This window comes from Ambystoma mexicanum, chromosome 3p (assembly GCF_040938575.1).
Source record: "Ambystoma mexicanum isolate Mex_15411 chromosome 3p, UKY_AmexF1_1, whole genome shotgun sequence".
In the NCBI taxonomy this organism is placed as follows: Eukaryota; Metazoa; Chordata; class Amphibia; order Caudata; family Ambystomatidae; genus Ambystoma; species Ambystoma mexicanum.
The window spans coordinates 261,640,505-261,664,847 of record NC_090925.1 but is presented as its reverse complement, the minus strand read 5'-3'; the positions used below and the strand labels follow the sequence as shown (position 1 = coordinate 261,664,847).

At 46.6% G+C, this 24,343-nt stretch overlaps 1 protein-coding gene across 2 annotated transcripts in view; it reads right to left on the bottom strand.

Moving 5' to 3' along the window:
• The window catches only part of SLCO4A1 (solute carrier organic anion transporter family member 4A1), a 948,198-nt gene that overhangs the window by 886,694 nt on the left and 37,161 nt on the right, over nucleotides 1-24,343 (bottom strand). The gene's annotated exons all lie outside the window — the stretch shown is intronic.

Below are 24,343 nucleotides of genomic sequence, written 5' to 3'. Positions count from 1 at the left end.
TCAGTGTGTTAAGCACACATTGCAGAGATATGTGTTCCTATGCAAGATTAGGGGCCTCATTACACGGTAAGCGGAGGACCAAGGTGCTGTTAGCACCTTGGTCCATGCCGGTAAAATACCGGCACCGCCTTGGAGGAAAGGGGAATTACCGCCCTATTCCAAGGTTGGCGGGGCGGTAATTCTCCCTTCCCCCATTGCCCTTCCCCATTCCCATTTTTGCCCCATAGGGCTCTATGGGAATGGGGAAGTCGCTAATTACGGTGCCGCAAATTGAAGTACCGTAATTAGCACCCTGGTCCCTTTGCGGGTTGGTTTTTAACGCCTGCTAAACAGCAGGCTTAAAGTACCAACCCGCAAAGGGACCTCGTAGTAAGGCGGTAAGGGTTTACCGGTACCGGTGCCCTTACCGGTACCGGTAAACCCTTACCGCACTACGTGTAATGAGGCCCTAGAATAGCACATTCCTGTAAGGCTGGCTGTCTATGTCTGAAGTTTATAAACCCGCCTGCATATGTACTGGTCTTGCTATTATCAGCACTGTACCTGCACCAAATAGGGGTTGCAATAAAAACGAACATGTCCTCCTTATGGTGAAGGTCTAAAAATTGGTCTGTTCAGATGGGGTGTTGTAAAACCTAGGCAATCACCTCCAACGATGAGCATAAACTGTTAGTCCAAGAGATGAATAAGTATCCGAATTTGGAACCAAAGCATTCATGCTTGTATTCTGTTCTGATTTGTCAGCAGACAATAAAGTGATCCTGGTCAAATCATCTAATATTTCATACATTACTGTACTGTCTTCTGTCTTCTGTGAAGTTTGCCATCTCACATGCTGGTGGCATCGCTTAGCCCGTTACTTGATCTTTCTTCTTATGTAGGCCATTTGAGTGGAAGGGGTGGTAGACAGAAGGGAGCGGACCAGAAGGTGCACGACTCGGGCAAGCATATTTTAAAGTCTGCTCATTTGACACAAAAAACACTTTGCATTTTTATAAAAGTCAAAGGTTTTTCTGCACGTTTATAAATGACAATTTTACAAGCCAGTGTTTTGGAAGGATGTAAAGCTTTAGAATTCAAAAGACAAACCCAGATTAAGGGCGTCATTACACGGTAGGCGGTGAGCCATGGCGCTATTAGCGCCATGGCTCATGCCGGTAATATACCGGCACCGCCTTGGTGGAAAGGGGATTTACCGCCCCATTCCAAGGTTGGAGGGGCGGTAAATCCCCCTTCCACCATTGCCCTTCCCCATTCCCATTTCTGCCCCATAGGGCTCTATGGGAATGGGGAAGGCGCTAATTACGGCACCGCAATTTTGCGGTGCCGTAATTAGCTCCGAGGTCCCTTTGCGGGTTGGATTTTAACACCTGCAAAAAGCAGGCGTTAAATCCCCCAACCCGCAAAGGGACCTCGTAGTAAGGCGGTAAGGATTTACCGGTACCGGTATTTTACCGGTACCGGTAAATCCTTACCGCCATCCGTGTAATGAGGCCCAAAATCTGTTAAATCACACTGATTGGTATGCTGGTACTTATATACTTCTCTTGATGATGGAGAGAATGAAGCTAGAATCATTCTGTGTTACACCCTTCTATACTATTTTGTTTTTAAAAATTGTCATGGTTGGTAATGTGAGTACTTTCCAAGTCCGTTTTATAAAATTAGATTATTTTAGTTCATGGTAAGAACTGGTAATGAAAGTGTTCAAATGCAGAAATTGCATAGTTGGCGCAAATCCCAAATTCACCCCTTAACCAGTGTGTGCAATGGTGGGCATCTAATTTGACCTTGTATTGCATAGCCTCTTGAAATTGCCGGTCCCTTAACCTTTCAAAATTGTCAGCCCTTCAGAGTGATTTCCTTCTTAGAGTATGATCTTCAAAACAGCCTCACTCATGGTTTCACTGGCTATAGTGTTTCATCCACTATAGTAGTGAGCATTGATATATTGCACACCACAGGCCCTCATTGGCACTTATTCTATTGATCTCTAATGGCAACGCTATTTGAAAACCATGTACAACTTATAATCTCAGTCTGTCTGGATACAGACACCTTCCTGGTAGCGTCTAATCTGCATCCACTATCCATGCTATGGTACGTGTTGCTTTCTCCTTCCTCCCAATTGGTCTCCTCTATCCATGCTTGAGCACGTTTGCGTTCTGTGAGGTAGCAAATGTACGTTTTCTGTCTATTCTGGGTTACATGTACCTTTTACATACAGTCCTGCATTAATACTACAGGCTGCATACCTTCTTGGATGCTGTTGATAACAGGTCTCCTGTATCTATGCTAGAACAGAAGTAACATCTTCGTAGGCTGATAATGTTGGCCCTCAAATTGTACTTGTTTATCATTCTGATTAGAACACGAATGAAGAGGGTAATTGGACTTAAAGGGAGTAAACATGCTTATTTTTAAGCTGCGAGACAACAAAAAAACTTGGGTCAGTTCTGGAACCCTATATGATACAAATAATGACAAACACAACACATCTCCCTCCTTATAACGAAACCAATAACAACACACTAATCACAATAAAAGTCTTTGAATCTGATGGGCATCTTCTTGAGCCTTCCTTCTGGTTGGTTGATAATCTGTTCATTATTTTCCAGTGCCCTGTTTTGCATAACCTCCTCCTCCACCACACTCTTAAAATCACACTTCAGACCATCCTTCCCCGCAACTTCCTCTTCCGATTCCACTTCATCACTCGTCCCTGCACCATTCTTGAGCAACCTCCCTTTGGACCAAACTTCCCCGCCTTCTACAATCACTACACCACCACGAATGGCTGTGATTCTCTTGGGGCCCAAGAACTTACACTCCAAACATTTAGGCACAACTCTGGGATTCTTAATCAACAACAGGTCCCCAACTGACCACTCATGCACTTTAACTTTAGCGGCGTCATCAAAACTGAACTTAAACTGACACTGAGCTTTGTCTATCAAATTCATGACTTTATTTTCTTTCTATGTCCACACACCCTGGCAACCCCAACCAACCAGGGCACAACTTGGTAGCTGGCTGGAGCCCCTTTAGTGATACAAATGGCGAAACCTTGGTGATAGAGGGAGGTGTGGTGCAATAACTCCACACCATTTCCTTTAAAACCTCCATCAACGACAACCCAGCTCTCAGTGCCAGCTGTATTCCCCCTTTCAGAAATCTGGTGGCCCGTTCCACCAGCCCATTAGCTCTAGGGTCGTACAGAGTCGTGCGCAAGTGACTTATCCCAAAACGTGAGAGAAACGCCTTCATCTTCTCTGAGCAAAACTGAACTCCATTGTCCGTAACAAACACAGACGGAAACCCTTCTCTGTAAAACACATCCTCAAAAAACGCAAATAGTTCACCCGTGGTCGCTTCCTTCAGGGCCCTCCATTCCAACCACTTTGAGTGATAGTCAACCATAACCACCACAAACTTGACACGGTCCCCCAAATCTTGGATGGGACCCATTAGATCCAATGCTACTTTTTTCCACGGGTCACTCAGCACCTGCACAGGCGAGCGGGAAACCTCTCTCACTACTTTACTTTTGTCACAAATTGCACACTACCTGCATTGGCAGACCTTCCTATCCACCTCACTATCCATTCCCGGCCACCAGAACGATTGTCTCAGTAGCCTTTTGGTTCCACCCATACCTGGATGACCCTGATGAGCAATGTTTATAAGTCTGCTTCTGACTCCTTCGGGGAGAATAACCTTGGAGCCCCTCCTATGTCTGCTGCCATCCTCTGACAAACATAGTTCATTCTTGACTTTAAAAAAAAATGATCAAACACCCTATCAATATCCTCTTTCCTTGGCCACCCTCTTACAGTCCATTCTTTCACCCTAGCCTCTTTGTCCGCCAACACACACTCTTCCTTTTCCACAGCACCACAATCAATGCTAGCAATTATTATGTCCTCCTCCTGTGCAAGCCCTGCTGGTTCCCCTATTTCCTCCATCGGTAACTCAGAGAGGCAATCTGCGACCATGTTCTCTCTGCCCGGTACATAACACATCCGGAAGTTATATCCCTGCAAGCCCAACATCCATCTTGAAATCCTGGGCTAGCCCTTCGCCCAACCTTCACTGCTCATCAACTGCACCAGTGGCTTGTGATCTGTTCTGATCAGGAACTCCTGTCCGCACGAGAAAGATTTTAAGTGTATCACTGCCCAATACACTGCTAGGTCTTCCCTCTCAATTAGCGAGTAGTTTCTCTCCGCACCCCTCAGGGGCCTTGAAGCAAAGGCAATTACATGCTCTTCCTTCCCCACTTCAACTTGCAAAAGTGAAGCTCTTAGACCCAACAAACTTGCATCTACAGACAGCACAGTCCTCCTACCGCTCACAAATCTTCCCAAAGCAAAGACGGTGCACCCCCAATGCCATCCTTAATTCTCTCAAATACTACTTGATATTCCTTCGACCAACTAAAACTGACCCCCTTCTTCAACAACTCTCTCAAGGGACTGGAGATGGTGGCAAAATTGTTTACAAACTTATGGTAAAATTCAGCCATCCCCATAAAGGATCTCAGTTGGTCTTTATCTTGCGGTGCGGGAGCCTTACAAATACCATCCACCAGACTGAGTTTGGGTGCAATCCCTTGCCCGGAAATCTTGTGTCCTAGGTACTCCACTTCCCTTAGCCCAATCTTTCATTTACACCTCTGAACAGTCAGACCAGCCTTTCTCAATCTCCCCAACATAGACCTCAACACTTCATCATGTTGCTCCTCACTCACAGCAAACACCAGTATATTATCTTGGAATAACACAACATTCGCCATGCCCTCCAACACCTCCTCCATCACTTGTTGCAATACAGCAGCAGTTGACACCAACCCAAAAGGCATGCGCAGGTATTTGAATGTTCCTTCACGAGTGATGAAAGCTGCAACGTCTTAACTTCCTTTGGATAATGGCACCTGGTGATATGCTGCCGATAGGTCGATGACAGAAAAGCAGCTGGCATCTCCCAACTCGGCTAAGGCCTCTGAGATAATTGGCAATGGGTGTCTTTCCACCAAGATATTCTTATTGAGTTCTCTGAGATCAACGCACAGCCTCAGCTTCCCATTGCTCTTTGCTACCAAAACTACTGGAGTCAACCATTTGGTCCCTTGGATCCATTCTATCACACCATTACGAAGAAGGTTGGCCAGCTCTTCGTGCAATTGCTGCCTCATTTTAAGCAGAACTGGTCTCACTTTGTGAACTACTGGGTGCGCATTGGGCTTCAACTTGATATCATGTTCAAAGTCTCTCAGTCTTCCTAGGCCCTCTAGAATACTTCTGGAAATTCCATAGACCATTTGTCATTTACTTCGGCTATGGTGATGGGCGTGGGTACACTGGCCTGGATTCTCAGTCCCAGCTTCCTTTGCTCTTCCCATCCTAGTAGCGAAGCACCCTTCCTCACTACCAAAATATCAACCGGGCACTCCCTTCCTTTGTAGCACACCAGACCCTGGAATTTACCCAGCAGGTCTATTGTGGTCTCCCCATAGCCGCAAGGCTGTACTCTAGCTGGTGATAAATCATGCCCATTCATATGAAACGTGTGCTTAAGAGTGTCCTCTGATACAATAGTTCATGGTGATGCCGAATCAACTTTCTTGTCAACTTGCACCCATCAATCATGAATTGGTCTACAGGGCGGTTTGTTTCTCCCGACAGGGCAGACATTTCAGAAATGTGATGTGGCTTGCTCTCTTGAATGGATGCAGTAGACGCACCTGAAGTTGAAGAATTTGATGAGTCACAATTGTACTCCCTTTGGTCCACCATGTTAATGCACGCTTCCTTGCACCTAAAGCATTCCACACTCCTGGCAGGGCAGAATGTGCTGCTCACATTGTGTCTGGGGCTGCCGCACCTGAGGCACTTCTGTCCCCACCACTCTTTCTTTGGGCCACGACCAGGTAGCCTTTTCATTTGAGCAACTGCACATACCACCTGTGCCATCTGCTTTTCCACCTTCATCTCCTTCATGCATTGCATGGTCTGCTCAATGCTTCTCATGAGCTCCACAGCCTGCTCCAACGACATGTCCTTGGCCTACAGCTTCTCTTGGACGGGTTGTTGGTGCATCTGACCAACTGGTCCCTGATCCAGGAATCAGTCAGGTCTCCGAAATCACAGGTGTGACTCAATGTCCTTAGGGTGGCTACATAAGTCTCCACTGACTCTCAGAGCTGTCCTGACTTCTCTGGAAGAATTTGTGCCTTTCAAAAGTGATGTTTTTCCTGTGTTCGAAATGTTCTTCTATCCTTTTGGCTGTCACTGCATACTCATACAGGTCTCCAGCCCCCTCTTCCAACCGGCTTGAAAGTCCATCGAATACACAACGGCCCTCTAGACCCAGATTATGGAGCAACAGAGCTTTTCTCCTGGATGGACTGAATCTGTCTCCTCCTATTGCCACCAGGCAATTCTCAAACATCCTCCTCCACCTTTTCCACCTGATGGGGGTGGTGCCAGGCTCTGCAAGGAATGGTGGGGGTGGTAGAATGGCGTCAGCCATTGTTGGGTTTCTTCTCTGTCCCGATCAACCACTTATATCCTGGGAAATTATGGGGAATTGACATTGTTAGTTGTGTCTTTGGCTTCAGATGTGGTCCTTACAATTGAGAAGTGCCCCACTTTTTTTTCTTTTACTTCACTGGGCTGTCCAGCCCCACGTCCGATCTGTGTGCAGCCAGTCCTCTGTGGAGCTCTGTAGAGTCGGCTCACTCCGCGACGCGCTGCATTGACAGACAACGCGTCACAATGAGTAAGCGCATGGGTGGCCGTGCGCACGTCCTGCAGGCCCTCTGCTGCTCTCCTTGCTAGCGTTGGCTTGATGCGCGCCCGCAGGCCTACTTTAGGAAGTTTCCACCCAGCTCCACCCCCTTCTCCAGCGCAGCGCTCACTCTCTGACCTGGCCCAGCGGTGGTTGCGGTGCCTGGTGCTCTCCTACCACGCCTCCATTTGGACTCCTCTCGGTGTTGGAGTGCTGGGAAAGTTCACTGCGGGTCCCAGGAAGGTGGCCACTGTCAGGGTCTTCTCTCCTCTGCTCGCCCCTCAACGAATTCGTAGTTCTCATCGCCAGTAAAGTGACTGTGGCCGCACGCAGTAAGTGTAAGCAGGATCAGTTTATTAAGGTAAGAGATGAGTGAGCAACAGGCACACAGCCCGGCTCAGCTCCGAAAACTGTCTGGTTCCGGAACTTTTGTCAGTTCTGGAACCCTATCGAATACAAACAAGAATGACAAACACAACAGAGTTCATTCACTCCCTCTGCATGCTGTTTTACCGTACATTGTGATTTAATTAATCATGCTATGTGTTGCGATACATTAGCAGCGATCTTTGATCCCTGTTCATCTTACTTGCCAACCTTGGACATAGCATCTCAGGCATATTTGAGCATTATTTACTTTTGAACCTGACAAGCTACTTAGCAGGTTCAGGTATGGACATTGACAGTATGCGCTAACGGATTGTGCATGTATTTCAGCGGTTGAAAGTGCAGCGGACCCACTCTCTCTCTCTGCGTGCCAAGTTCTGTCTTCATGGCTGCCACCATGCTGTTGATATTTTGTGACTTAAAACAGCCGGTTGTTCATAACGCATACCGTGCTAATCGTCCTCTTTCCCCATGTCCTATTCACGTGCCTTGGCTGCAAGGAACCGAGTGCACATTCCCAGATACAGCATGAAAGGTCTGCTATTGATGACTCTTAGAGGAAAGGACCTCCGAGGAGGGTTGAACCACCTGCTGGCTTGCATGCAAGATATGCATGTTACGTTACAATGTCTCTGGTCACCTAGTCAACCAAGACTATTATAAGCCTGCTGTGCTTATTGGCGTAAACTTTTATACAAGCCCTACAGATAAGCGGCACACCAGCCACTTTTACTCCCTAAAAACATGCAAATTCTTCCGACAAAATGAAATGGGGAGTAAAAATATTGCCCACAAAAAATAGAAAGTGGACATTTTGGAGCTTCTCTACTGCCCCCACCCACAAAGCACCACAGATATTTTCGGATCAATGAGACCAGCAGAGCACTGCACCAGCAAAGCGATGTAATATCATTACTGGCTGGTCTAAAAATAAACTTTAAGGTAAAAATACATCTTTTAATTTGTATGATTTACGAAGTGCAAAGAAGTCTTGATTACAAAAAGATATCTGTTATACAGTTTAAATATATTTTTACTTGCCTACAAAAAAAACTTTGGGAATGAGAATTGCATTTTTACTACTTGAAAAAAAATTTCCCCTCAACTTCAAAAAATAAGGAGTAAACTACTCCCATTGCAAAACTTTTATCTGGAGCCAAGAGCACTTTCTTACTATGAATTTCTTGGTCCTCACCACCCAGTGATTTCCTTCATTGCATTTCTTGATCGGCTAAGAGCCTGTGATGTCCTTCTCCTTGGAACCCCAGCACCTCCCCCCCAAAATCACTTCTTGTTGATGTCCCTTAAGGATCAGTCCTGGGCCCACTTCTCTTCACACCATATATCTCCTACCTTGGAAAACGAATTTCCTCCTCTGGCTTTGAATAACACCTTTTGCTGACAATACACAGATATACTTCTCCTTCCATCCTTCACCCGTGCAATCTCAAAATTCATAACCAACTGCATAGCTGGGAGTGTCTGGGATGTTTCCCGTGCAGTGTCTCTCCCCTCTGTTGCAGCGCTGAGTCTGTTTTTGCTGATGATTCCTGCAGGTGGGGCTAACACTTCGAAACCTACTCTCCGGACGCGAAGCATCACAGAGTGTCTAGGAGTGTTTCACGTGTTCCCCCGGGAGCCCATGGGAAAGAGGTGACCTTCTGGACTGCTGCTAGTGTGCGATACGACGTGTCTGTTGGAGGCGCAGTTTGGCTATTGACCATAGTTACTATCTGGGATTCACGGTAGTGCGACACACTCTTCCCGCTTCCCTTGCGTAACTGAGAATACCTAATTAATGAGCGGAAAATGACCCGGGAATCAAATTCTTCCTGCCCTAGAACACGGCAGCAAACCCGCTCACTTGAAGAAGGGAGGCAAACTTGCATCCTTTACCAGTGCAACCCCTGAAGGCACTGGAGCAGTCTTCAGAGTTAGACCACTGGTGCTGCAGGCCCCGTTGGAAATTGATTTGAAGGATGCTAACATGTGGGTGGGGGCCTCAACAGAGGGTACGGAATGTGCCAGGCTCATTAGAGCTCTGAAAGCAAATAAATCACCTCTGGCCTCTTTGGATGTACTTCGGTTTTCCAGCAAAACTATTTTAGCCCCTTCTACTCAAATAAACAACAAGGCCCAGGCATCTTTTTCAGGGTTTGCTTCCTCATGCTCGAGGAAGAACACCAATGATTTAACTGATGCGGAGATCTGGGTGACAGACCTGGCACCAATTTTGGCCCAACTCCTACCAATAAGCTCAACCGATTATGCTGAACACAAACTAGAGCATTTGAAGTGCTCTAAACCTAACATCAAGTCTCCAACAACTTTTAACGAAATGGTAATTCCTGACGCTCCAAGCTCATGGTCTGCTTCATTTCCTCTACTATACAAGGAGATCTTACTTAATTGTCCTACATCTCAGTTGACCATTTTGGATGATGAATGCCTGGGAAAAATAGAGACACCCTCAGCTGTTGCTGCTCTTCTGGTCAGTGATATTCCTCGAATTAAAACAGACTTGGACCATAAGGTGCAGCGGGGCAATGCAGACTTGATCAATGAATTCTCTGATAAGCTACATTTAAAATGTGAAAATGCATCCTTACCATTGGCGCATTCAAACTTCATGAATACTGCACAGAAGCCTGCTCTCAAGCCGAAGTCCAAAAGTAGCAATGCTGAGGAGGTCTTGCAAACTCAAGTACGGTTGATCTCCTTCTCTACTGACTTGCCACCGCCTCTCTCGAAAAAACAACCGTCAACGTCTACTTCTATCTGGTTGTTGGAAGACGATTTATTTTCACATAGAACGCTTCATGGTCCTGCTCATCTCCCAAACTCCATGACTTCCAACATTCAAGCGAATGTCATGTCAGCAGCAACTATTGCTCTAACTCCATTCATAAAACTGTATGAGACTATAAATGAAGCTTTTGGCTATGATCCACACAAAAATGATTTATATTGAATCATTCATTGCATCGCTTCAGACAAGGGTGTACAATGAGGCAGCGACATTGACTTATCTGCAGACAAAACTTCAAGAAGCACTGGACTTTGAGAGTGCTGACAAAATAAATATACTAGGTACTCTCTGGAGACATTGTGGGAAAAAAAGTCTCCAAGGAATAGTGTCTCTCTTCCTGCTGAATCTTAACTACCAAGAGATGCTAGTGCGATTGCTGGCATGTGGGCAAAAACCATCACAGATAAACCAGCTGCACAAAAGACTTAGCAAGCCACTTTGTTCTACCACAACCAGAAAAGGGGATCTCGGTTTTGCCCCAATTGAACACAAATGCCAACATGCTTACTTTGGAGGCCCAGCAGCCAAAAGAAGGGCCAGAAATATGGGGAAATGTGGATGTGGCCCCCCACTTTGGAAAGCCAGAGAGAGGAAACTCCTATTGAAGCGACCAACGGCTTGGACTCGCCATTTCCTATATTTCAAAAAAGGAAGAAAAGGAAAATTGGGAACAAGGCCCTTAGAGAGCTACTACAACCAAAAAGTCCAAGTATATAGCTCATACAAAATGCAATAAGTCCTATGATGCAAAAAACGTCTTTCGTAACTTATCTTCTCCATTGACTCTCTCTAAAAGAACCCAACAACAGCAGGGTAACGTAAAATTGACGGTGGCCCTTCGCCAGACAAAAATCACCTTACATCTTTATTTGAGAACACTGATCTTTTGGACTTTTCAACCTATTCGCTGGATGAAGAAGACGAGCCTGACTAGTTGGGCGCCAATATACAGGCTGCTCCGCCTCTTACGTTGTCTGCAAAGGGGCCCTGAGTCACAATATCATCCCAGACCAGAATGCCACCTTTCAATGCCCTGAAGGTTTGTCGCTTTGCAATGGCAACAAAATTAATGATGACGAGTGTGGGTGATAACAAATTGCCAATGTGCTTAGGCCACTTAGGACGGAACTTGGATGTTATTATTTTGTGTCACATTGTCACAACTCAAAATGGTGATTGGTCAACGAGATCTGTGCTTACTCACTCCACATTTACTCCTTCTGGAACAGCCAATGCTAATACTATCACTAGTGCCAACCAATCACTGTTTAAGACATTTGAAACAAAGTGTTGCTTTTGATTTCTGTAACCACAATATAACCATGTGCTCACCGTACTACAATTTGAATATCTGTTGGTTGTTACCTCCACAAGGAAGTTATTGCAATGAATGTTTGTTTTCCTGTATCTTGTGCTTTGCATTTTTGGCTCTTTGGATTATTTTTATTGGCATACAAAAGGAAATGTTCCACAATGTTTAACTCCAAGGATTAAGGGGTTTCTCCTTTCCCCTAGATTCCTTCTGGTTCTACTTTTCCTCTCTTTAACTCCTTGGGCCCCAGAACCCATATCTTCTTGGATGCACTTCACTGTGCTCTTATAATTTCCTGTGGGTGTGAGTCCCAGACTCACCGTTCTGTATTATTGCAAATGGGTGTATTCTCCTGCCAAGCATAGGCTTTCTTCTCATCCATCTCTTATGCTCTCAGGGTCCCAGACCCTCTTATTCTCAAATTCTGATGTGGGTGCGGGTCCCAGACTCGCAATGTGTGGGTGAAGTAACTTGTTTACTGTTCTGCCAAGCGTATGCCTTCTTGTTGACTTTCTTTCTCTCAGTGTCCCAGACTCTCTTATTCTTTGGCTTTCAAATGAGTGTGAGTCCTAGACTCGCAATGCTATGTTACAATATGTTGGTTTACTCTCCTGCTAAACATATACTCCCTTCTGTAATGTCTCTGATTCACTTAGGGTCACAGACCCTCTTATTCTCTTGCTTTCATATGGGTGTGGGTCCCAGACTCGCAATGCTTCATTGCAATAACTCGGTTTACTCTCCTGCCAAGCATATGCTCCCTTCTGTACTGTCTCTGCTTCTCTAAGGGTTACAGACGCTCTTGTTTTCTCTCTTTCACATAGGCGTGGGTCTCTGTTCCCCGATTCCTCCCAGACCTCCAGCACCTCTTGGTCTGCCCGCATACCTGTTACTGTGGTTCACGACCTCAGAGCAGCAGCGCTTCCCACCGAGGCTCCGGCAGCATCCTGACATTGTCTGGGGTCGTCGGCGTCCTCGCCGGTCAACTTGCATTCGAGTTTCTGTTCTCGGTGGCAGTCGCTCTGCCAATTTTGTCTCCTTTCTAGGGATAGGGCTTTGCTTTCTGATGGCTTGCCAGATTGTAGGACGCCCAGGGGTATGCTTAACAGCGAGTCAAGTAGCTCTGGTTGCTTGGAATACTTTTGTGCTCCCATTCACCTATGTGCACGGTGTCTCCGGTTGCAGTCATATGGTCGGCATCTCCCAGCGTCGGAGGATGGCTCTCTCCATGTTTGTTCCCTCTACAGATTTGTATTCCCTTTGACCAATCAGGACTAAGCTAGCAGGTTGGTCACCCTCACAATAACAAATATTGGCAGGGACTGGGAACAGGGATGCAGACTTTGGTTTGGGGAAGGCGGGAGGGTCTAATAAAGCAGAGGAATACCGCTTTCTCTGGGAATGGTCGTCCTTAATCCCATAAGGGGCTTCCTCTGCCATGTGAGCATCCCCCGGTGCACCCTTTCCCCCCAGTGGCCTATTGCACTGTGAATGCACCACTGTGCCCCCATGGGCAAGGTCTCCCCCTAAGCAAGAAGGGACGACATCCTCAGATTCGTCACAGTGTGATGAAAGGGAGTTCAAAGAGAGTCCTGGTAGAAAAGTTTTATGATCTTGTTGAGAGGACAGAAGGCATAGTTGGGGAGACCAAAAAGGATGCTGGCACAGTAGTCCAGTTTAGAGAAGGCAATAGTGGTTAGGAAATGCTTGGCAGTGTGGGAGGAAAGGAGGTGCCTGATAACCTAATATTTAGGAGGTTGAGGCGAGCTGCTGTTCCAGTTTTGGAAATCAAAGTAGAGAAGGTGTGAGCAGGGTCATGGATGACACAGACGTTTCTAGCTGAAGAAGAGTAGGGGAGAGTGTCAGGTGGGAACTGGATAGACATATGAAGAGATGAGAGAGAGCTTTTGGCAGGGAAGAAGAGCACCTCTGATTTGGTAGGGCTTAACACCAGAGTGCAAAGTCATGCAATATTTAATGTCAAAGAGACAGTTGGAAATTTCGATAGAGAGGGGAGTTCAGGAAAAGAGAAGATGATTTTGGTCTCGTCCGCAAAGAGTTGGTACGAGAACCCAAAAGAAGAGATTAGTGCCCCAAGAGCAGAGATGTAGAGTGTAAAGTGGAGCGGACCCAAGGTAGAGCCCTGTGGAACACCAACAGTTAGAGGAGTGAGTTGAGAGGTGTTGTTGCTCCAGGAGACAGATAATTGGCAAGGTGCAAGGTAGGATTCAATCCTGGCAAGGGCTTGATTGCGAATCCCAAGAAGAAAGAATGAGAAGCTGGAGCAATATGATCACCTACTGAGCATTGGACACCCGGATAAGCCATTGATCAAGGTATTGAGACATGGGAATGCCTCCCTGCCTCAGGAAGGCTCTCACTGCTGATATCAACTTGGTGAAGTTTCTTAGGACCACAATCAGGCCAGTAGTAAGAACCCAGTACTGAAACGGCCCGTTCTCCAGAGAGGTACGCAGAAATCAGCGATCTGGACCCCAAATGCGGGCATGGAGGTACGCATCCTTCAGATCCACTGCGCAGAGCCAGCCTCCCTTGACAGAGGCCAGACAGGATCTGTGCTTGTGTGATTATCTTGAACGTTTGCAGTGGAAAGTAGGAATTGAAGGAGTACAGGTACAGAATGGTGGACAGATCATCCTGGCTGTTCTTGGGCACTCTGAACAGTCTGTAAAAAAAACCTTCCCCTTTCTAGGAAGGGCGAACATCCTCCATTGCCTGGATGTCCAACAACTTCTGCACCTTGTACGCTACAGTGAGGGTCTTCAGCAGCAGCAGCAACAGAGACATGGAAGTAGGAGGAGAGGAAGCAGGAGTTGAAAAGCCAACCAGCCTACCAACAGGACCCATGGGTCCAACCTTAAGTAATTTCTCATCCATGGATGAGTGGAAAAGATCCCCATCCTCAAACAGTGGCTCCAGGATCTTATCCTGCACATTGGCAGACAATTTCACTGCCCTTGTGTAAGTCTTACGCTTAACGTCAACTGCAATCAATGTGCCCCTCGCCAACATGGCTCTATGAATGATTGATTCATCTCTCATTTCCTAAATAATACATTTCCATTAAATAACACACACATTATCCATTCAATCGCATGAAAAAGGACTTTATCGTTTAATTAAGAATATCTTAACACATCCATTTCTAGTAAAAACATTTAAGATCAGTAGTAGAATACAACACATTAATTAGTGTTCACGTTCACAAAGCTCCCTATTAAGCACTATGCACCATCTAAACAATTAACTATTTATAAACTTATTACCTGTGAACTTGCTGTCTTCGAAAGGTTTGCAGCCACTGAGACCTGTGTGATGTGTTCCTGTTTTATATGGGGTATAACCCATCTCTTTCTTAGTTGTATATAAAGGGGAAAAGGTCAAACTAAACGAAATGTCTCACACAACCTTATCCAGGATTGGGATTTCCCCGGCTCATTGCTGCGCCATCATGCAGCTACCAAAGCCAAGGGAATTTTGGTCAACCATAATTTAAAAAATAAAAGTCTTTTGCAAAGATTTGTAATTACACTTAAGTATAATTCTGGCCCAAAAGACATTTCGCACGATAGGCATTCAGGAGTCATTATACCCAATGTATTACCATTTATGAGGTGGCTCCTGCCAAGTTACTGTAGGCACGTTTACATTTTTCACGCCCTCTCACTGTTAGTGATCTGCTACCATTCCATGAACTACACCCAACCTATATTATGTAGTGTTGACCTAATATGGGAGAGACAATCCCAGGTAATTCCGTCATTGGCATGAGCCAAATCCTGCACAATTTCTTTACAAATCAAATATGTAGATCATTGACTCTGTGGATTCAGAGCCAGAAAAACACTGGCCTCAGTTTAGTGACATAACACAAGGGTAACGAGCCTAGTTCCATACGAGTTGGAATCAATGGAACATTTTTATTTAGGGACAGAAGATTATTCTAAAAATCTCTCTCCTGCCTCTAAAATGTTATGGGCCAGGTTTCCCCATAATATTTCCGCCATGATGTCCTTTTGCATAGGGGATCCTGACTTACCTATACTCCATGAAGTCTAGACTGCAGCTCGTATCTGCAGCAGGGGCCTTGGGCATTGGTATTGTGAAGAAATTCCTGGGGCAGCGGAAATGGTTTGCTGGAGAAAAGATCGTATTTGCAGATTTCCTTGTGTACGATGTACTTGACCAGCATCACATGTTGGAACCCAAGTGTCTCGACTCCTTCCCCAACCTCAAGACCTTTCTGGATCAATTAGAGGCTTTGGAGAAGATTAACACCTACATGAAATCCAGTCCTTCATGAAAACTCCCATCAACAACAGGATGGCAAAATGGTGCAGTGAGAAATAGAGCCAGCAGGAGGCGCCAATGAGCCTCCAGAAAGTGCAATGCTATTGTAGAAACTGGTACAAATAAACTTGCATTGCTTTCTGATCTTAAAAAATAAAAATAAAAAATAAAAGAATTCCAGTAGGCAAGCAACCCTTTTATGGAAGGCCCATGCAGATGACAGAATCACCTCCTCTGTTTCATCCGCCTTATCAGTGACCCCGCTGGTGGGGAAATGACTTCAGCAGGTGGAGAAGCTGAAGGGGGATGTAGGTGGAAGAGGGGGTCGAACCAGGGGTCCATGATCTGGAGAAGCAGGAGGAGGGATCCTCAAAAGGGGAGACCCCACCAATATAGAGGTCAGTGTTGCCATGCTAACCGGGGCCCGACTTCTCACCGGAAATGACAGCATTTGCCGTATAATGTTCTTAAGTAGCCTCTCATCACAGAGGATTGCATAAAGCCTTGACATTTAGCAGAAAGTCAACAACAAACAGGTTGCGAATATGGGACACACACAGGTTTCCTATCACCCATAAACCACGGATCAGAGAAGATTAAGTGGCAATGACAAAGGTGTGAAATCCATATTGGGTGGTGAATCCATCCTAGTAGGAACCAGCCACTGCACTGTAGGGTTGAAGAGATCACACCCCTGATGAGAGCTGAGCAGACCTTCCCGGGCCTGTGCTTATCCTTGCACACCCTGGAGGTCTGGGGACCTGGAGGGGGTTCCTGCATTACAGGTGTACTGCCTGAGATGGACGCCATTTTGTGTCTCTTAGATGCACTGCCTGCCATTTTGCCAGAATACTTGGCATGGCTCCAAGAGGGCGAACACTGCAAAGTTGTGTCTGATGCTAACTGGGGGACCTCAGCAGGCGGGCTGGCCATTTTAATTGGACCAGTGCCCTTCGAGAAGACTGCAGATTTAGCCTGTTTCTTTTTTGCTTTCTTAGAGGGATCCTCGGTTGATGACCTGGTTTTAGCCCCGAGTCCGGGAACCTCAGACTTTGGTCCAGTCTAAGCCCCTTAGTGGGGAATCTTGGGTGCGCACCTGGATTTAGCCCTGAAGAGGGGAAACTTGCAGTCACCTTGGAATTAGCCACTGACCATGGAACCTCAGAGGAATCTCTGGATGCTTAAAGGCCACAAACATTGAGGGATTTTTCTTCATGCTGAAAAAGGGCTCCCCGCCCACAAATATGGGGCGGTGGGGGCAGGATATCGAAGTATTAATGGACAAAAAGTTGAAGTTTGGATCTCATGTGGAAGTTAGATTTGTGGCGTTCTATGAACTAGCTCCTGGTTCTTTAGAACTACCTCCTGCCTTCCAAATGATGCCCCGTGGCCAGGAGTTGGTTTGAGCTATTCTTAAAATTTTTATTTTGAACCATGCACAGGCATCATGAAAATGCGTGGGAAATGCTCCTGTGTAATGTTGGAGACCTGGCATTTATTGTATTTTTGTCACTGGTTTTAGATTGTGTGGGGGTCTAACCATTAACTTATAAAGTGTTCAGAAAATTGCACCATTTTAAACGTTTGTTTAGAACCCAGTCGTTCACTCGAAATGATTACTGGGAAATATTGCGTCCCTTGGGAGAGGGGTTTATTTAATGATAATTTCCCTTACAGAAGTATATATGGGTATAATAAGTTGCTGTAATATAATAGACTCAAATTACCCATCTTCCTAAGCATGAAGCAAGCATCTTTTCTTTAATTGTCAATGGATATTTAAAGTATTAGGCCAAACGTGCGTAATCTTCAGTATAAATGACCGAAAACATATGTGAGGAATGCCTCTTGGCAAAAGAAACTCTATTTCCTGGCTTCAGATAGTCTCGGAAATCCCAACCCTCAGCCGTAGCCTGGCAGCAAAATAACGTAGCACGAGGGCGTGACGCTGGATGTCTTTTATGTAGAATGTTGCACGACTGTGTTGCTGTTATTTCAACATTCAAGCCTCATACATACACGCACGCGGGCACACACACGTTTGTGTCCGAAACAGTTTCACGATTGTACTTCTATTGTTTGACGATTTTACTTCTTTAAAAAACATTTTTGGAGTCCGTGGTTTCCATTATTTTGGGTACAGCTTCTGTGAACCTTAAGAAACGCTAACTACCAAGACTATGATATCTGAACAATACCAGAGGCACTGGCATCCTGAATTTTATCTAGGCATCGAAGGACTGTGGGGAGCAGTTGGCAGCCCGTGGGAGCTGTCTGCATGGCACATCGCAGCTTCAAAGTGAGCAGTGGGGACTAATTTCCTGGTGGACGCGAGATGAAGGCGCCCGCCTGAGGCAGCAGGTGCATGGCCGAGAATAACCCGGCAGAGGAGACAAGCTCGCTCCTGGGGTGAGAGGAGAAGGGGGCGGGGGGAGGCGGGTTTGAAGGCTTCCCTCCGCCTTCGCGAATCAAACCTTCTGCCGCGTCTGCCACCGCTTCCGCCTCCCTGGCATACACCCTGTATCCATTTCAGACCCATAATATATCCCAGGGAGATCTGGTTTGCCTCTTTCCACTATAGCCATTTCCTCCCCGACATGCACCACGGAAACATGCCGACTGCCATGTCTCCGCATAGATCGTCTCGCTCCGCCCCAGTGATTTCCTCCCTGACGTCTATCACGTGTGTCTAAACATGCACGCTGCCATGTCTCCACATAGACCTGCCTCTCCTCTCACCAGTATAGCCATTTCCTCCCCGACATACACCAAGTAAACATGCCGACTGCCATGTCTCCACATAGATCGCCTCTGCACCACTAATTTCCTCTCTGACATGCACCACGTCTCCCAACATACACGCTGCCATTTCTCGTAGATATGGTCCATCTCGCTCCACTCGTCATTTCCCCCCCAACATGCATGCTGCCATGTCTCCTCATATATCTGGTTCTACTTGTTCCACTACAGTAATTTCCTCCCTGACATGCATCACATGTTTCTAAACATACATGCTGCCATGTCTCCTCATAGATCTGCTTATTCTCACTCCACTCGCCATTTCCTCCCCGAGAAGCTCCACTTGTGTCTAAACATGCACACTGCCATGTCTCCTAATAGATCTGGTTCTGCTTGCTCCGCTACAGTAATTTCCTCCCCGACATGAATCCTGTGTGCCTAAACATGCACGCCCCCATGTCTCCCCATAGGTCTGGTTCTTCTGGCTCCCCTACAGTAATTTCCTCTCTGACATGCATCACGTGTGTCTAAACATGCACACTGCCATGTCTCCTAATAGATCTGGTTCTGCTTGCTCCGCTACAGTAATTTCCTCCCCGACATGAATCCTGTGTGCCTAAACATGCACGCCCCCATGTCTCCCCATAGGTCTGGTTCTTCTGGCTCCCCTACAGTAATTTCCTCTCTGACATGCATCACGTGTGTCTAAACATACATGCTGCCATGTCTCCTCATAGATCTGGTTCTTCTCTCTACACTCCAGTCATTTCCTCCCCAACATGCACCACGTGTTTCTAAACATGCATGCTGCCATGTCTCTTCATCAGTCTCAGAAGGCCCCTATTTCTCGTCCCCTAACATCTTCCCGGCACTCATCGTGTATGCGTGCTTAAGCCCTCCCAAATGGAGGAAGGAAGAAGGCAGAACTCTCAGCCTTAAGTGCACAGGGGCTCAGCAGCATGAGCCTGCCCAATCGTTAACCTTTATTTGTATTATGTATTTAAATGTCTTCTATATGTATTTGCATGTTTCTTTATACACATTCCTAACACACAAAGTTAATGTCACATAGGTATGTTTGCATGGCACCAGTTGCCCTGGGGAGTCAAATGAACTCCTGTTAGCTGTTGGTGGCAAGCCAACCACGCCCTCAAGGCTAAACGCAGGAGCCAGATAGCTCCCAGCAGTTTTGGACTCTGACATCTCTATCAGGACCAGAACAAGCAATCTCTTCTCTCTTCATCTTCCATGCATGTATCCAAGCACACATGATGTGTGTCTTAACAAGCATATACTCCATGCCCCTATACAAGCCCAGTATAGGCCCAGTACACGCTCTTCTCCCTCCATCTCCCAGGTATGCATAATGTAAGTCTTAACAAGCATATACTCCATTCAAGTATCAGGCACAGAGCAAGCTCTTCTCTCGCCATCTCCCAGGAATGCATAATGCAAGTCTCAGCAAGCATATACTCCATTCCACTATCAGGCACAGAACAAGCTCTTCTCCCTCCATTTCCAGGCATGCATAATGTAAGTCTCAACAAGCATATACTCCATTCCACTATCAGGCACAGAACAAGCTCTTCTCCCTCCATCTCCCAGGCATGTATCCGGGCATGCGTGAACAAGCATATACTCTATTTCACTATCAAGCCCAGGACAAGCTCTTATGCCTCCATCTCCCTGGCATGCATAATGTAAGTCTCAACAAGCATATACTCCATTCCACTATCAGGCACAGAACAAGCTCTTCTCCCTCCATCTCCCAGGCATGTATCCGGGCATGCGTGAACAAGCATATACTCTATTTCACTATCAAGCCCAGGACAAGCTCTTATGCCTCCATCTCCCTGGCATGCATAATGTAAGTCTCAACAAGCTGATATCATTCCTCTATCAGGCCGAAGAAAAGCTGTTCTCCCTCCATTTCCCAGGCATGCATAATGTAAGTCTCAACAAGCATATACTCCATTCCACTATCAGGCACAGAACAAGCTCTTCTCCCTCCATTTCCCAGGCATGTATCCGGGCATGTCTGAACAAGCACACACTCCATTCCCTATCAGGTCCAGGACAAGCTCTTCTCCCTCCACCTCCCAGGCATGCATAATGTAAGTCTCAACAAGCATATACTCCATTCCACTATCAGGCACAGAAGAAGCTCTTCCCTCTCCATTTCTCAGGCATGCATAATGTAAGTCTCAACAAGCATACACTCCATTCCCCTATCAGGCCCAGGACAAGCTCTTCTCCCTCCATCTCCCAGGCATGCATAATGCAAGTCTCAGCAAGCATATACTCCATTCCACTATCAGGCACAGAACAAGCTATTCTCCTCCCTCCATTTCCAGGCATGCATAATGTAAGTCTCAACAGGAATATAATCCATTCCCCTAGCACAGGGCTATGCTACATGTCCTCATCAGGCCCAGCACACGCTCTTCTCCAAAGCGCATACTACATGTCATCATCCGGTGGCCCAACGCAAGCTCTTCTCCCTACATTTTCCCAGCATGCATCTTGTGTGCCTCTCCAAGCACATACAATATGTCACCATAAAGTATGTGCAGACCTTGCTCATGTCTGGTTGTGGGGAAAACGTGAATATGTTATGTAGAATAGTAAACATGAAAAATGTGAACATGTAGAATATGTAAACATTATTTAGGAAATTGTACAAAATAGTAAAAATCCAAAATATGAAAAATAATACACGGGAGAATCATTCTCAATAAATATCGCCCTCGATGTGCCGTAAAAAATGGCCCTTGTGTTATAAGTAATTATATCATGTTGTCATACTGTGTTTCATGCTTGATTTCTTATTCTTCCAAGCACGACTTCTATCCAAGTAAACGGTACATAAGATGAGCCTGGGTCAGCCCTGCCGGAATTCGAAAATGTGATTGCGACTTCACGAGGGGAGCGCCTAACTCACTGGACTATCAAACCCGCTACAAGTGTAACTATTTTCCAAACAACCATTCAAGCTTGCCTATTACCAGAGCAAATGGACAAAATCACAATGCACAAATAGGAAAACGTTGCTGTCTGATATTTTTCTAAATTATTGTTTCAAAATGAGTATATTGTGTATTTTTCCTCCCTGGTAGAAAGGGGTCTGCACCTGCACACACCGTAGCATGTTCCCAATCACGCCACTGGGACCCCACCAATGGTGCACACACACTGCATGCCCCAAAATGGCCAGCATGCCTGCAGCGTGCTGGCTGCACCAGGAACTGCATCAGAATGTTTATCGTTTTTGATCATTTTAAAATACCTTCCACACAACGCTGCGGTGTGTCAATCACCCCACCGGCGTTCTCCCTCCTCGCGGGATTCTGCCCCGAACAGGCTGCTTTCTGCCGTGCTACTGCCACCTGACTGTGCACCCAGTGTGGTGCCTCTACCACACATTGGGCAGACAACAGATGACGGCGCCTCTTATTATTCTGCTTATCGAAACTGAAAGCACACCGGTCAGAGGGACCCCTAAGCTCCAGAAGTCTCGTCCAATCAGGGCAGTCCTCCCGAAACTGAAAGCATCCATAGGTGGGACACGCCATCGGTGGGAGAGGTGCCCTATCTGGGGACGGGGGGCCTGCGCTAGCCATTCTGAAACTGAAAGTAGCCACTGGCTTTGCAGCCCAGCCTAACTCGAGCCAGGAGGATCAGCCAAGGGATACAGTGAGCTCATCCAGTTGGAAACTCACGAGTAACAACTTGGACTCGCCGAATACATACACACACATTGCAGTGATTTCAATAGCAAAATAGTTCACTTTCCCAACAGACCAGACACCAGGACTTTCCACAGTGCAATCAGATTACGATGACCCCAGCGGAGTATGCACTGTCCTTCCCATGATCTCGAATGGAATGGCCTTCACCCGTCCTTTCAGTTGGAATGGACTTTATTTCACGGTTAGCTTTTTCTACATGCGTGCCCTTGCGGCCTAGTAAGAAGAAACATCATCCAAGTGTACTAGGTACGCCACGGCCCTGGAACCTCCCAGTGTCTTTCTGCGCAGCTCCACCAGCAACAAGTGCCAAATATTAGCACTCGAAATGAATGTGGCACCCAGTGGCCACAGGGTTAGGCTTGTCTTCTGAAGCCTGAATTTAGAACTCAATTACAGATGTTATATCAGAACTATTTGCGTGGTTACAAGGCACTTTCATTGGCACTCTTTTGCCTATAAGCAACCAATGAAGAGCAGTAAAAGGTGAAATGCCCCCCCCAACAGCATATTTTCCTCAAGCTTCTGGATGCCTCGAATCTCGGCTAATTTAGCCAGACTGGAAGCCAAGCTAAGTATTGTTTCCATGTATAGCAACCAACCTATCTGGAAAAGAAATATATGCAAAGCATTTCAAGACGGGCAAACAACGTGCTCACAACTCCACCCATGTGAAGTGAAAAGTACCCAATAAACCCACACGAACAAAGGCAGGTAGTGAAAGGAAGATCTCCATTTATCTGGGTGATAGACAAAGGAGGGGCACCCGAATAAATGTACCTCTGTCTATTGGCACACACATTGCCAGGCACGGATACCTCTAGGGCAGTGGTATTCAAACTGTGGGTCGCGACCCCCTAGGGGTCCGCGGGTGCATCCCAGGGGGGCCCTGAGAGCTCAGCATGAAAAAAGAATTTTTTTTTTTTTTAGATTGGAAGAAATGGGCAGGGGTGGCCCACATGGGCGGGCTGAAGCATGAAACTGTCTCAGGCAACAATGAAAAAGTGGCCCACAGTTGTAAATGGATATTCATTCCTTTAGTCACAGACTGGGCCTCATTACTACTATGGCGGACCAGTAACAACGGTGCTGGTAAACTACCGGCACCGTTGCTACCGTTCCGCCATAGTAAGAGTTGTGCTCGTGGGTGCTTGACAGCCCCCGCCAGGTCTGACCTCAGCTCGTCGGATGCACCAGCACCGTTATTAACGGTGCCGGTGCATCCGAGCTCCCCCTTCCCATTTGAGCCATATGGGGCTCAAATGGGAATGGGGATCTACCGGCACCTTCGATAGGGCAATTATCATGTCCGCCTAACTCGGCATGACCTAGTAATTGCCCATTCGCGGGTGCCAGACCCGGATGCAACTCCAGTGGCAGCCGTGCCGGTTTTACCGGCACAGCTACCGCCAGAGTAGTTATGAAGCCCACTGTTTCAATAGTACCCAAAGGGGTGCTTTGTGTTAAAATGTAAGTAAATTGTGATATATTCAGCAACAATGGTCAACATTACTAACTGCATAGTGGCCCCTCACCCATTATGGAGGAGCTAAGGAGCCAGCCCAGTGAAACAGTGAGCACTCCCTCAGCTGCTTTATCCAGCTAATGGAGTGCTCCTGGGCTGGCTGAACTGTCAAAGGGAAACACTGTTTCCCTTTGACAGTTCAGTTTAGTTCCCCAGCCGCACATGCTCACTGAGCCATGCAAGTGCTGGGGCGTTTTGCTTCGCCAGCATTGCATAGCTCATTGGAAATGCTGGCTGGGGCACTGCATGTCTGTATGTCCGAGGGGGAGCTCCTGCGCCTCCTCGCACATACGGACAGAGCAGCTGGAGCAGCACCCACACACAGGCCAATGCAGAAGGTACGTTTATGTTCATTGTTTTTATTTAAACATGTGTATGGATGTGTTATGAGTGAGTGTATGGTGATGGATGCTCATGTGAATGATAGAGTGATTGCTGTATGAATGTGCAGCGCCTTGCATATACACATAATCATGTTCATTGTGTTAGGACCAGTGGGGCCCAGGGGACAGGGATGGTATCTTTTTACCGGACATCTATCATTCAAAACCCTCTGCCTTGTCCACAAGGCTTTCTGGGGCCTCGGTCCAAAATACCTTCAGCTATTCCTCCGCAAATACCTCCCCTCGCGAGCTCTTCACTCCTCTACCTCCAACTCCCTCAGGGTCAGTCGTTTATCAAAGAAACGAGCTGGGGGTAGATCTCCGTCTTCGGCTGGGGCCTCC